The 13,165-nt window shown below is 45.2% G+C and overlaps 1 protein-coding gene across 4 annotated transcripts in view; it reads right to left on the reverse strand.

Annotated features, from left to right (window-relative positions):
• The window catches only part of LOC137633435 (splicing regulatory glutamine/lysine-rich protein 1-like), a 408,786-nt gene extending 395,621 nt beyond the window's left edge, over window positions 1–13,165 (reverse strand). For all 4 annotated transcript variants that reach the window (XM_068365729.1, XM_068365730.1, XM_068365732.1 and 1 more), the window contains exons 1-2: window positions 13,009–13,165; window positions 10,828–10,998 (exon numbers count right to left, since the gene is read on the reverse strand). The gene's annotated coding sequence lies outside the window, so the exon portion shown is untranslated. The remainder of the gene's footprint in view (window positions 1–10,827; window positions 10,999–13,008) is intronic.

Here is a 13,165-nt window from a genome sequence, read left to right on the forward strand (position 1 = left end):
CCACGAAAGGCTGTAGAGACCACTCTGCTCCTGCAGCCTGGCCCTGATGGCTGAATGTGTGGACTAGGTCATTCATCTTGCCCAGAATGCACCTTGCTGACAATGCTACAGGGTGAAACCCTGCCCAAATAAGCATCTGCTTCACAAACTTGCAGAGGGAAGCGCTAGAACATGCCTTCTTACTCGCACTACCAAGTGCTTCCTCAAACTTTCTTGGAACACTTGCAGACAGAGGAAGGACACTCGCATCTCGAGGACGTTGATGTGCAGATGCCTGTATTCCTTGGACCACACTCCTGATACAAAGACAGATGAAGATTCGGACTTAAGAAGTCGAGTGGGACTTCCTGATGAGGATTGTTCTTGTCGAGCCACCCGGCAAGATCGTTTCGGACCTCCTGTGATACCGGCACAAGATGTAACGGGAGATGATTGTTTGCTACCCAGTGATACTTCAGGCACCACAGAAGGGAACTCTGGTGGAGAAACCCTAGAGGAATAAGCTTCTCTTACATAGACTGATGTCTGAGATGTTGCCAATGTTAAACTGGAGCAACTGTCTTTGACAGGAACAGTCGTGCAACCTCCCCAAGCTTGCCGATGCCATCGTCTATGGGAAAATGTCTGCTGCTGCCGAGTCTATCGGCATGCCCAGGTACTTCACACCCTCTGCTTGGGTATGACATTTCAACTTTTCCCAGTTTACCGCAATCCCCAGATCGTGGCAAAGCGCAAAAAGTCGATCTCGATTCTAAAGCAACTGTCTCTTTGAAGAGGGCAGGATCAATCAGTCGTTGAGATACACACACAGTCTGAAAAATAGTCATTGAGGGAGAAATGGAGGTACTTCCAAGAAGTCAGATGAACAGGCAGTTGAAAGTATGCATCTTTCAGATCTACAGAAAGCCTGAAGTCTTCCTCTCTGATGGAAGACACCACAGACCTTACTTTTTCCATCCTGAACTTCAGTGACCATCAACTCAGCACTCAATAAGGACGTACCTTCAGCCTTGAGTCTCTACTCCGGCTAAGACGTGGCATTGTTTGGCATACAAAAACTTATCTTGTTGGACCTTCTTGAACCGTACAAATTTTTAGATCCACAGATCTGACTATCCACCTGGTCCAACGCAAGGTCAACCAGGGCTTCGATTCAAGAGAGACATCGAAATGCCGATAGACAACCGATGTCCTCCCCGCTGGTGGAACCACAGTAGCCTCCCCCAAGATGTTACATTCACAATGACCTCCACAAAAGAACTCTCCAACTCAGGGTAGGCAGCCTCCGTGGGCATCAAACCGCAGGCCAACATCTCCACAACCTCCTGCCCTGGAGTACTGTCGTCCGCTGCAGCGAATGAAGGCGATGCTACATGCTACGGAGTCTGCTTCTACTCATGATTACATCTATTCCATCCCAAGGACAGAACCAGGCGCATAATTTGGAGAAGACAAAGGCCCGGCAAGCCCAGGGCCAAGGAAGGAGAACTCCGGCACAAGACAGCGTGGCGCTAGACTCAGCACACAGTAAACCCAGCACCCCAGGTCAGGGTTGAAGGACACGAATGGTATCGTGTCCATGGGCAGAGCCCTTCGACCCACATTCTCCACCTACTAGAGAGCACAAGCCCTCTAACATGGCATCAAATGGTGCCACCCTCTCTTCCCAAAGTAAGTCCATGCAAAAGCAGGAAGCCGCAACAACTTTCTCATCATGCCTGAAACAGACCAAGTGACAAGCTCCCATCCGTTCCGGCCGACTACCGGAGTAGACGGATCAGCAAAGGCTACCCGGCCCTCTAGCCTCGCTACTGGGATTGCTGGAGTGACAGGGATAGCCAGCATAACCCTACGGGGAACAGTTACTGGGCTACCTGAACCCAAGCAAGACTCTAATCAATGGCCCTGCGGGAACCACACGGGTACCATCCACCTATCCCAAGAGAGAGGTGGTGTCCTCGGGAACCAAGTCCCCACGACTACAGCTGGCTTTCCTGGACTTTTGTTACCCCTTCCATAGCGAAGTGGAACAGTCAGGAAATGAATTATCCAAAGGAATAAATAAAAAAAGAGTCAACAGCAGCAGAGAGGTAAGAACAGCAGCATCTACATCCACCCTTGATGCAGCCAAAGCCAAATTGACCTTGACATAGTCAGACGAGCGAGTGAGTGAGTTCCCTTACCAGTCTGTTATTACCAAACTGAGTTGTTAATGATCCAATGGAGATCTCACCTTTGGCAGAGACAATGAAAGGTTTGTATAACCTCAAGAACAATATGCCTCATGTAATATACCACAAAATGAACAGATGTTCTCATGCAATGAACTCCTTAACTTGCAGAGACATTTGGCGCATGAGTGTAGGCTGTAAGGTACGTGTTGTAAAGGACAAATTTGGAAATAATTTCTATTTATTATTATTATTATTACTAGCCAAGCTACAACCCTAGTGGGAAAAGCAAGATGCTATAATCCCAAGGGCTCCAACAGGGAAAAATAGCCCAGTGAGGGAAGGAAATAAGGAAATAAATAAATGATGAGAATAAATTAACAATATATCATTCTAAAATCAGTAACAGCGTCAAAACAGATATGTCATATATAAACTATAAAAAGACTATACAAACACCGAGCTCTTTACAGTGGATACTAGTTCAGCGAATGCTGAAAACTAGCCAATAAACTTTTTAGACAGGTACAGTACAGTAAAACTACCCACCACTAGTTAGTGGGGGGGTAGTAGCAGGGGTGGATTAGTCGCCCTGCTCACACACTCACTAGTTAAATAACGTCACTTTTTAATTGCAGGCAGGACTTTCCGGATGTGTGAACAGGTGAGGGGATACTCTAAGAATGTCCTCTTGGAGAACTTCCATTCTTCCACTTATAAAAGCTTGCACATGCACAGGAGAGAGTGAGAGCAGAAAAGGGAGCGTGCAAGGAGTAAACACACATAGTTGAGGGCAAGCTCCTGTAGGAGTGCAAGCGTGCACAGTAGCTTGTAGTGGGCGCGAATCCCAGCCTCGGGTGAATGGACGAGGGTGCGCTCATGTTCTATGTCTTCTCTCTGTCTTTGGTGAAGGAAAAAGAAAAAGTAAGCATTATGTAAGTAACTCCAATTGATCAGTCTTCTTGAACTTCCTAGTTCATAGATGGAAAATGAAGGTTGGGGACCCTTCATCCCGACCTACAGAGAGAAGAGACGAAGGAGAGAGATTGAGGCAAAAGAGGAGGAGAAACTTGCAGCTCTCCTTGAAGGGTTGTTCAGGCTGACGACGATGCTCCAACTGGGGAGAAAAAAAAATAAAAATAAAAATAAAAACAACAACAACAGCACAATCAGGTAAACGTTCAGGAATGCTAAGACAGAAAAGGAAAGAAGTCGGCAGCAAAAACTTTTTTCTTTAACGGATCACATCGATACTAATGACTTCCAATATTCTTAGGATTACGTTGTCAAAGAAAAGAAAAACCGTCTAGAGGGAACAACAAAGTAGAATCAGCCGAATAAACCGACAACTAATACAGCTACAGTTATCAAGAAACTGCTAAACGTTTCTTCTTCCAGAAAACCGTCGCAGAATACGATTGTCCAACCAATTATCTAAAGGATTAAAACAGCCAGTTGAGAGCCCCAGAACCAATTATCATTATTATTACTAGCTAAGCTATAACCCTAGTTGGAAAAGCATGATGCTATAAGCCAAAGGCCTTCAACGAGGAAAAGTAGCCCAGTTAGGAAAGGAAATAGATAAACTACAAGAGAAGTAATAAACAATCAAAATAAAATACTTTAAGAACAGCAACAACATTAAATTAGATCTCTCATGAATAACCTATGAAAAATGTTATTTTTATAATAAAATAAATTTTTGAATATACTTACCCGGTGATTATATAAGCTGCAGCTCTGCTGCCCGACAGAAAAACTCTACGCTCAAAATCCGCCAGCGATCGCTATGCAGGTAGGGGGTGTACTTCAACAGCGCCATCTGTCATGCAGGTACTCAGTACTCAATGTAAACACAGAACTCAATTTTCTCCTCGGTCCACTGGGTCTCTATTGGGGAGGAAGGGAGGGTCCTTTAATATATAATCACCGGGTAAGTATATTCAAAAATTTATTTTATTATAAAAATAACATTTTTCAATATTAAACTTAGCCGGTGATTATATAAGCTGATTCACACCCAGGGGGGTGGGTAGAGACCAGCATTAATTGTTTACATTATTATGAGCTAAGGATTTTGTATTTCATTTTAGCAGTTATTCAAAATAACAAACATAAAATAAATAAGTACCTGGTAAGGAAGTCGACTTGAACAATTACTCTGCCTTTTTTAAGTACGTCTTCCTTACTGAGCCTCGCGATCCTCTTAGGATGCTGAGCGACCCCTAGGAGCTGAAGTATCAAGGGTTGCAACCCATACTACAGGACCTCATCAAAACCTCTAATCTAGGCGCTTCTCAAGAAAAGAATTTGACCACCCGCCAAATCAACCAGGATGCGAAAGGCTTCTTAGCCTTCCGGACAACCCAAAAACAACAATAAAAAACATTTCAAGAGAAAGATTAAAAAAAGGTTATGGAATTAGGGGAATGTAGTGGTTGAGCCCTCACCCACTACTGCACTCGCTGCTACGAATGGTCCCAGGGTGTAGCAGTTCTCGTAAAGAGACTGGACATCTTTAAGATAAAAAGACGCGAACACTGACTTGCTTCTCCAATAGGTTGCGTCCATTACACTCTGCAGAGATCTATTTTGTTTAAAAGCCACTGATGGGAATGAGCTTCTCGTATCAACAGTCTGATATAATAGGAAACTGCATTCTTTGACATAGGCAAAGAGGGTTTCTTAATAGAACACCATAAAGCTTCTGACTGTCCTCGTAAAGATTTAGTTCGTCTTAAATAGAACTTAAGAGCTCTAACAGGGCATAAGACTCTTTCTAGTTCATTTCCAACCATATTTGAAAGGCTTGGAATATCGAACGATTTCGGCCAAGGGCGAGAAGGTAGCTCGTTTTTGGCTAGAAAACCAAGCTGTAAGGAACATGTAGCCGTTTCAGATGAAAATCCGATGTTCCTGCTGAAGGCGTGAATCTCACTGACTCTTTTAGCTGTGGCTAAGCAAACCAGGAAAAGAGTCTTTAAAGTGAGATCTTTAAAGGAGGCTGATTGTAGTGGCTCGAACCTTTCTGACATCAGGAATCTTAGTACCACGTCTAAATTCCATCCAGGTGTAGCCAAACGACGCTTCTTCGTGGTCTCAAAAGACTTAAGGAGGTCCTGTAGATCTTTGTTGTTGGAAAGATCTAAGCCTCTGTGACGGAAGACTGTTGCCAACATGCTTCTGTAACCTTTGATAGTGGGAGCTGAAAGAGATCTTTCTTTCCTCAGGTATAATAGGAAGTCAGCTATTTGGGTTACAGAGGTACTGGTCGAGGATACTGATACCAACTTGCACCAGTTTCGGAAGACTTCCCACTTCGACTGGTAGACTCTAAAGAGTGGATGTCCTCCTTGCTCTAGCAATCGCCCTGGCTGCCTCCTTCGAAAAGCCTCTAGCTCTAGAGAGTCTTTCGATAGTCTGAAGGCAGTCAGACGAAGAGCGTGGAGGCCTGGGTGTACCTTCTTTACGTGTGGCTGACGTAGAAGGTCCACTCTTAGAGGAAGAGTTCTGGGAACGTCCACCAGCCATTGAAGTACCTTGGTGAACCATTCTCTCGCGGGCCAGAGGGGAGCAACTAACGTCAACCTTGTCCCTTCGTGAGAGGCGAACTTCTGCAGTACCTTGTTGACAATCTTGAACGGGGGGAATGCATAAAGGTCTAGATGGGACCAATCCAGTAGAAAGGCATCTATATGAACTGCTGCTGGGTCCGGGATTGGTGAGCAATATATTGGGAGCCTCTTGGTCATCGAGGTTGCGAAGAGATCTATGGTAGGTTGGCCCCATGTGGCCCATAGTCTCTTGCACACATCCTTGTGTAGGGTCCATTCTGTTGGGACGATTTGACCCTTCCGACTGAGGCAATCCGCCACGACATTCATATTGCCTTGGATAAACCTCGTTACTAGAGAAAGGTTTAGATCTCTTGACCAGGTGAGGAGGTCCCTTGCGATCTCGTACAACGTCATAGAATGGGTCCCTCCTTGCTTGGAGATGTACGCCAAGGCCGTGGTGTTGTCTGAGTTCACCTCCACCACTTTGCCTTGAAGGAGGGACTTGAAGCTTTTCAAGGCCAGATGAACTGCCAGTAGCTCCTTGCAGTTGATATGTAACGTTCTTTGATTCGAGTTCCACGTTCCCGAGCATTCCCGACCGTCCAATGTCGCACCCCAGCCCGTGTCCGATGCGTCCGAGAAGAGAACGTGGTTGGGGGTCTGAACTGCCAGGGGCAGACCCTCTCTGAGGTTGATACTGTCCTTCCACCAAGTCAGTGATGACTTCATCTTCTCGGAAATGGGGATCGAGACCGCTTCTAGCGTCTTGTCCTTTTTCCAGTATACAGCTAGGTGAAATTGCAGGGGACGGAGGTGTAGTCTCCCTAACGAAACGAACTGTTCCAGGGATGATAGCGTCCCTATCAGACTCATCCACTGTCTGACTGAACATCGTTTCTTCTTTAGCATGTTCTGGATGCATACCTGGGCTTGACTTGTTCTGGGGGCCGACGGAAAAGCCCGAAAAGCTTGACTGTGAATCTCCATCCCTAAATACACTATAGTTTGGGATGGGACCAGTTGGGACTTTTCCATATTGACCAGGAGACCCAATTCCTTGATCAGATCTAGAGTCCACTTTAGATTCTCCAGACAGCGACGACTGGAAGAAGCTCTTAGAAGCCAGTCGTCTAAATAGAGGGAGGCTCTGATATCCGCTAAATGTAGGAATTTGGCAATATTCCTCATCAGCCTCGTAAACACAAGAGGAGCCGTGCTTAGGCCAAAGCACAGGGCTTGAAATTGGTAGACAACCTTTTCGTAAATGAATCTCAGAAAAGGTTGGGATTCTGGGTGGATGGGGACGTGAAAGTATGCGTCCCTTAGGTCTAAAGAGACCATCCAGTCTTCCTTCCTGACCGCTGCTAGAACTGACTTTGTGGTCTCCATGGCGAACGTCTGCTTTGTGACAAAGACATTCAGCGCACTGACGTCTAGCACCGGCCTCCACCCTCCTGTCTTCTTTACCACCAAGAAGAGACGGTTGTAGAAGCCCGGGGATTGATGGTCCCGGACTTTGACTACCGCTCCCTTTTCTAGTAAGAGAGACACCTGCTTCAAAGCTAGCCTCTTGTCTTCCTCTCTGTACCTGGGAGAGAGATCGATGGGAGACGTTGCTAGAGGGGGTTTGCGGACAAACGGGATCTTGTACCCTTCTCTGAGCAACTTCACAGATTGTGCATCTGCGCCCCTTTTCTCCCAGGTCTGCCAGAAGTTCTTGACTCTGGCTCCCACTGCTGTCTGAAGAAGGTGGCAGTCAGACTCTGCCTTTAAAGGACTTGGTACCTTTCTTCTTCCCACGTCTCCCTTCGGCACGAGCACCTCCTCTGCTGGAGGCTCTGCCACGAAAGGGCGGAATGAATCTGGACGCTGGAGTGTCCATCCTGGGTCTAGACACGGTAGGCAAAGGGGTGGCTTTGCGGGCAGAAGACGCAACCAGGTCATGGGTGTCTTTCTGAATCAAGGAGGCAGCAATCTCCTTTATCAAGTCCTCTGGGAAGAGACATTTTGAGAGAGGAGCAAAAAGAAGTTCCGATCTCTGACACGGTGTTACTCCAGCTGACAGGAAAGAGCAAAGGTTTTCCCGTTTCTTGAGGACCCCGGAAACGAACGAAGCCGCAAGCTCACTGGATCCGTCACGTATGGCCTTGTCCATGCAGGACATAATGAGCAAGGAAGCTTCCTTGTCAGAAGGAGAGATCTTCCTGCTCAAAGCTCCCAGACACCAGTCCAAAAAGTTAAAAACCTCGAAGGCTCTGAACACTCCTTTCAACAGATGGTCTAAGTCTGAAGGAGACCAACATATCTTAGAGCGTCTCATGGCTAGCCTGCGGGGAGAGTCTACTAGACTTGAGAAGTCGCCCTGGGCAGAGGCAGGAACTCCCAAGCCGAGAACTTCTCCCGTGGCATACCAGACGCTCGATCTGGAAGAGAGTCTCGCAGGGGGAAACGTAAATGCTGTCTTCCCAAGGTTCTTTTTGGACTGCATCCAATCTCCCAACATTCGTAAAGCTCTCTTGGACGAGCGGGCGAGGACGAGTTTCGTAAAGGCAGGCGCGGATGACTGCGTGCCTAAAGCAAACTCTGATGGAGGAGAGCGTGGGGCCGCAAATACAAACTGATCAGGATACATCTCCCTGAACAGTGCAAGAACTTTCCTAAAGTCCAAGGAGGGTTGCGTGGTCTTGGGTTCGTCGATGTCCGTATGTGGGTCGTCAATGTGTGCAGCGTCGTCATCATCAGAGAGTCCATCATCTGAAAACTGAGGAGGAAGAGGCAAAGGAGTAGGAATCGGCTGGTCAGCTGAGTCCGGCAGCACGGGTGCACGCGTGACTGAACCGGACGCAACGTCATGGAACTGTTGCCCAGTCTGTGAACTGGCAACAACCAAAGCAGCGCGGGGACGCAAATCGTCTACTCCAGACTGTCTAGTCTGCTGTGGGCGAGTAGAGGTAACCACACTGGGTTGCGGAGGTTGACGCACCGCGTCAAAACAAAACAACTTAGGCTGTTGTTGTAACTCGCGAACGTCAACGGAAGGTTCCGTGCGTCGCTGAACGTCAACATGCGGCTGGCAGGGTACACTGGAACGCATGGGTGGCGGGACTCTCACAGCTGGAGTGCGGGAGAAGGTAGCCTCAGCGTCCACTGGACGCACAACCGTGGGAGGTTGTAGGCTAGAGGTTGGTGCAGCGTCAACCTTCTCCGCACGAAAGTCCTGCATCAATGACGTTAATTGTGACTGCATGGTCTGCAGCAAAGACCACTTAGGGTCTACAGGAGCAGGTGCGGCAACAGACGGTGTTACTGCCTGATGCGGTACCGCTTTGCCTCTCTTAGGAGGTGAGCAGTCATCGGAAGACTGCAGCGAGTCCGAACTGACCCAGTGGCTACAACTGGGCCGTTGGACTTGCGCGGAAGGGACCGACTTGCGCTTAAGAGGCCGCGAGACCTTGGTCCATGGTTTCTTCCGAGAAACCTCTTCCGCAGACGAGGAATAAATGGGCTCTCTCGTCTTCGTGTGGGTGGGGCGATCTTGGTGAGATACGCCCGAAACCACGGAGGGAACGTCTGTTCGCTGATTAAAGCCTCTCGAACCCTTTGGTCGTACGACATTGCTTCTCCCCTGGGCTGGGGAGCTTGCAAGAGGTCCCGGACTGGGAGGACGACAGGCACGAACAGACGAACCCTCAAGCGCAACACTATTCACAACACTTTCCACAACAATACCACTCACTTTGTCACTACCCACTGCACTCTTACACTTCAACTCCTTGACGTCTGCCATGAGTTGGTTACGGTCACTAGCCAATGACTCGACTCTCTCACCCAGAGCCTGGATGGCACGCATCATATCTGCCATCGAAGGTTGTTGAGTGCTAGAAGGGGGATCAGGAGCAACCACTACAGGGGAAGGAATAGGTTGTGGGGCATGAGGAGAGGAAAATTCAACGGAGCGAGATGAACTTCTCCTGACTCTATCTCTCTCTAGCCTACGTGTGTATTTCTGGAATTCGATGAAATCGAATTCCGAAAGCCCAACGCATTCCTCACATCGATCTTCCAATTGACAGGTCTTATCCCGACAATTGGAACAAACGGTGTGAGGATCGATAGAGGCCTTCGGAAGACGCCTTGAACAGTCCCTAGCCTTACATTTCCTGAACTTAGGGACTTGAGAAGGGTCAGCCATTTTGAATTAGTCAAAGGGGAATTCAAAATCTATCCAAAGTCGTCAACAAATAATCCAAAATCAACAAAAGAATGCAAGGATGTATTGAAGATAACGTCTGCAAAGCGAAAGCTCAAAACTAGAAATGTGTACTTCACCAAAATATGTGAAAACCAATCCAGTAAGCAACAGCGAATTTAGTAGGTCTTGCCGGTGGCACGACAGAGAGAAAATTGAGTTCTGTGTTTACATTGAGTACTGAGTACCTGCACGACAGATGGCGCTGTTGAAGTACACCCCCTACCTGCATAGCGATCGCTGGCGGATTTTGAGCGTAGAGTTTTTCTGTCGGGCAGCAGAGCTGCAGCTTATATAATCACCGGCTAAGTTTAATATTGAAAACTTCAAAACAACAAAAGCAAGAGAAATAAGATAGAATAGTATGCCCGAGTGTACCCTCAAGCAAGAGAACTCTAACTCAAAATAGTGGAAGACCATGGTAAGGAGACAGTAGCACTACCCAAGACTAGAGAACAATGGTTTGATTTTGGAGTATCCTTCACCTAGAAGAGCTGCTTCCCATGAGTCAAGAGTCTCTTCTAACTCTACAGAGTGGAAAGTATCCCTTGAGTGACTACAGCTATTGAAAACAAAGTGAGAGCCCAGTGGTGTATGTCAGGTTGGTAGGGTCTCCTTGCCAATAGGCAGTAACTAGCGCCACCTAGGTTAAGTTCTAAAAGTTCTGAAAGCACATTCCTATCAAAGGGTTTGCATTTGCATAGGAACAAATACTCGGTCGATTCGCATTTCATTTTGCACTTATTTAAATCATTTCTCATTTCTTTCTTTTGAAAGTTCCCCAGTCTTAAGTTATAAGTAAACATCCGTTACAAAATAGACTTAAACACTTCTAAACATCGGTACTTACTTTTCCTGCTCCACGTAGTACTCCCATCTGTCTGCCCCGCTCGTTGCGGCCATGGCTAAAGTCTCCGCTTTTGACGGCACAAGAACTTCCCCACGGGTAAAGAATGATCTTTCCGAGGCGAGAATTTAAGAGTGCGGATAACGGAATCACTTTGGCTTAATTCTCCCTTATCTGGAAAGACACAATAATGAACAATAGGTATATTATATTTGGTTATTATTTTCATAATGTTTTTGTAACATTAACATGCGATGAAAAATGCCGTTTACCCTAATCTTTACTGTCATATAAACAACACTTCATACTATGTTTTCCTACCTGTAATACAATTTAGAATTACTGTATAAATACATTACAGAACTGGATAAATGTGTACTGTAATACAATATTCCTAATAATTTGAATTAACCCTTTTACCCCCAAAGGACGTACTGGTACGTTTCACAAAACTCATCCCTTTATCCCCGTGGACGTACCGGTACGTCCTTGCAAAAAAACTGCTATCTAAATTTTTTTTACATATTTTTTATAACTTAATGAGAAACTTCAGGCATTTTCCAAGAGAAAGAGAACAACCTGACCTCTCTATGATGGAAATTAAGGCTGTTAGAGCAATTTAAAAAAAATATACTGTAAAATGTGCTTGAAAAAAAATAACCCTGGGGGTTAAGGGTTGGAAATTTCCAAATAGCCTGGGGGTAAAAGGGTTAAGGGCTCCTTGTTTATTTAATGGAACTTTGAACAATTTTAAAGGAAATACTTGAGGAAAACCGAAATTTTTCAAATTATAGAAATTTTAAAACTAGGAACCTATGTACAGCAGTTGGTTAGAACGGACTCTGTGTAAAATTGTTAAAATTATAGATCCAGTCAGAAAATCATTTTATTTCACTCTTTACTGTCCTGATGTCAATGACGAGAGAAGGAAAATAATAGAACTACAGAAGAGGAAAAGGAAAAGAGAAGAACAGAAGAAGATATTAGGAAATGTTCTGCTTAAGCTAGAAGGAATAGAGGAAGGAAAAGAATATATATACCAGATGTGGAAGAAAAACAGAGAACATAAAAAAACTAGAATAGAGAAGACAAGTAAGGAGGTGCCGATGGAAAGGCAACTCCCTCCGTCCAGCAAAGAACAGAATGGATAGAAAATACTACAGGTTTTCCAGAAGTAAATAATGTGCTCCGTTCAAAATTGACGTTCATTGTTAAATTGCATAAGTAATGACTACAAAAAAAACCACATTTAAATAGGGAAACATGAGCCTTTGTATATCAGCGGCCAGTTCCTCCAACATGCATAGAAAATGAGAATTTTCTTCCCATTTTCTAGTCGTTCGTAAGATGTGAACGCTGTACAATATAAACTGTGTCCATTTTTCTGCAGAACGTCTACACGAGAACACCACATAACCTGACCTAATAGCCATGTCCTTACCTACTTAGGGGAGGGCTAACGCCCCCTGCGAACCCCCTTAAACTACCGTCATTATACATACACCCAGGGAATCAAACGCAAGAACACCACATAACCCGAGGTTCCGCAACCTAACCTAACCTAGGAGCCATGTTTTTACCTACTTACCAATGGGGGAGGTTGTGACCCCCTTAGGACTCTAGTATCCTCAGTTTATAATAATACCGAGGCATCACTAAATATCCTATTTCATGAATTGTAAATCTATCTTCCTAATGTCATATTTCAAAGATATATATTTCCCTCATAAATAAAATTGATTCATTATTATTATTACTGGCTAAGCTACAACCCTAATTGGAAAATCAGGATGCTATAAGACTCATAAGGATCCCAATAAGGAAAAATAGCCCAGTGAGGAAAGAAAACAAGGAAAATAATAACAGACGTTTAAGAACAATAACAATAATGAAATAATTCTTTCGTATATAAACTATAAAAACTTCAAAATAACGAGAGGAAAAGAAACTAGATAAAATAGTAAAAAATCGTAAAAAATATGTACAGTTGGCTCCACTAATTCCGGTACACTTCACGACATGCTAAGGAGACGTCAGTGTGCCGGAATTAGTGAAGGCCAACTGTACATAGCTTAAACTAGCCTTGTTTCGACTAACATCACCAGCTCACATATAGTAGAAGGGTGTGGTCTAAATCGCCATCACTTTAGACATAACAATTACACAAATAACGTTAAAACTGACCTGTACCAGGAAGTTACAGCCATGAAATGACTCACAGGAGTTTTCCCGTGTCTGTAACGATACAGGAAGTTACAGGAAAGTGACGTCATTCGTTAAAATAGGCTTCGTACCGTTATCGCATTTCGCCGAGTCACTCTGATTACTGTTATTGTTTCTC

This window comes from Palaemon carinicauda, chromosome 43 (assembly GCF_036898095.1).
Source record: "Palaemon carinicauda isolate YSFRI2023 chromosome 43, ASM3689809v2, whole genome shotgun sequence".
In the NCBI taxonomy this organism is placed as follows: Eukaryota; Metazoa; Arthropoda; class Malacostraca; order Decapoda; family Palaemonidae; genus Palaemon; species Palaemon carinicauda.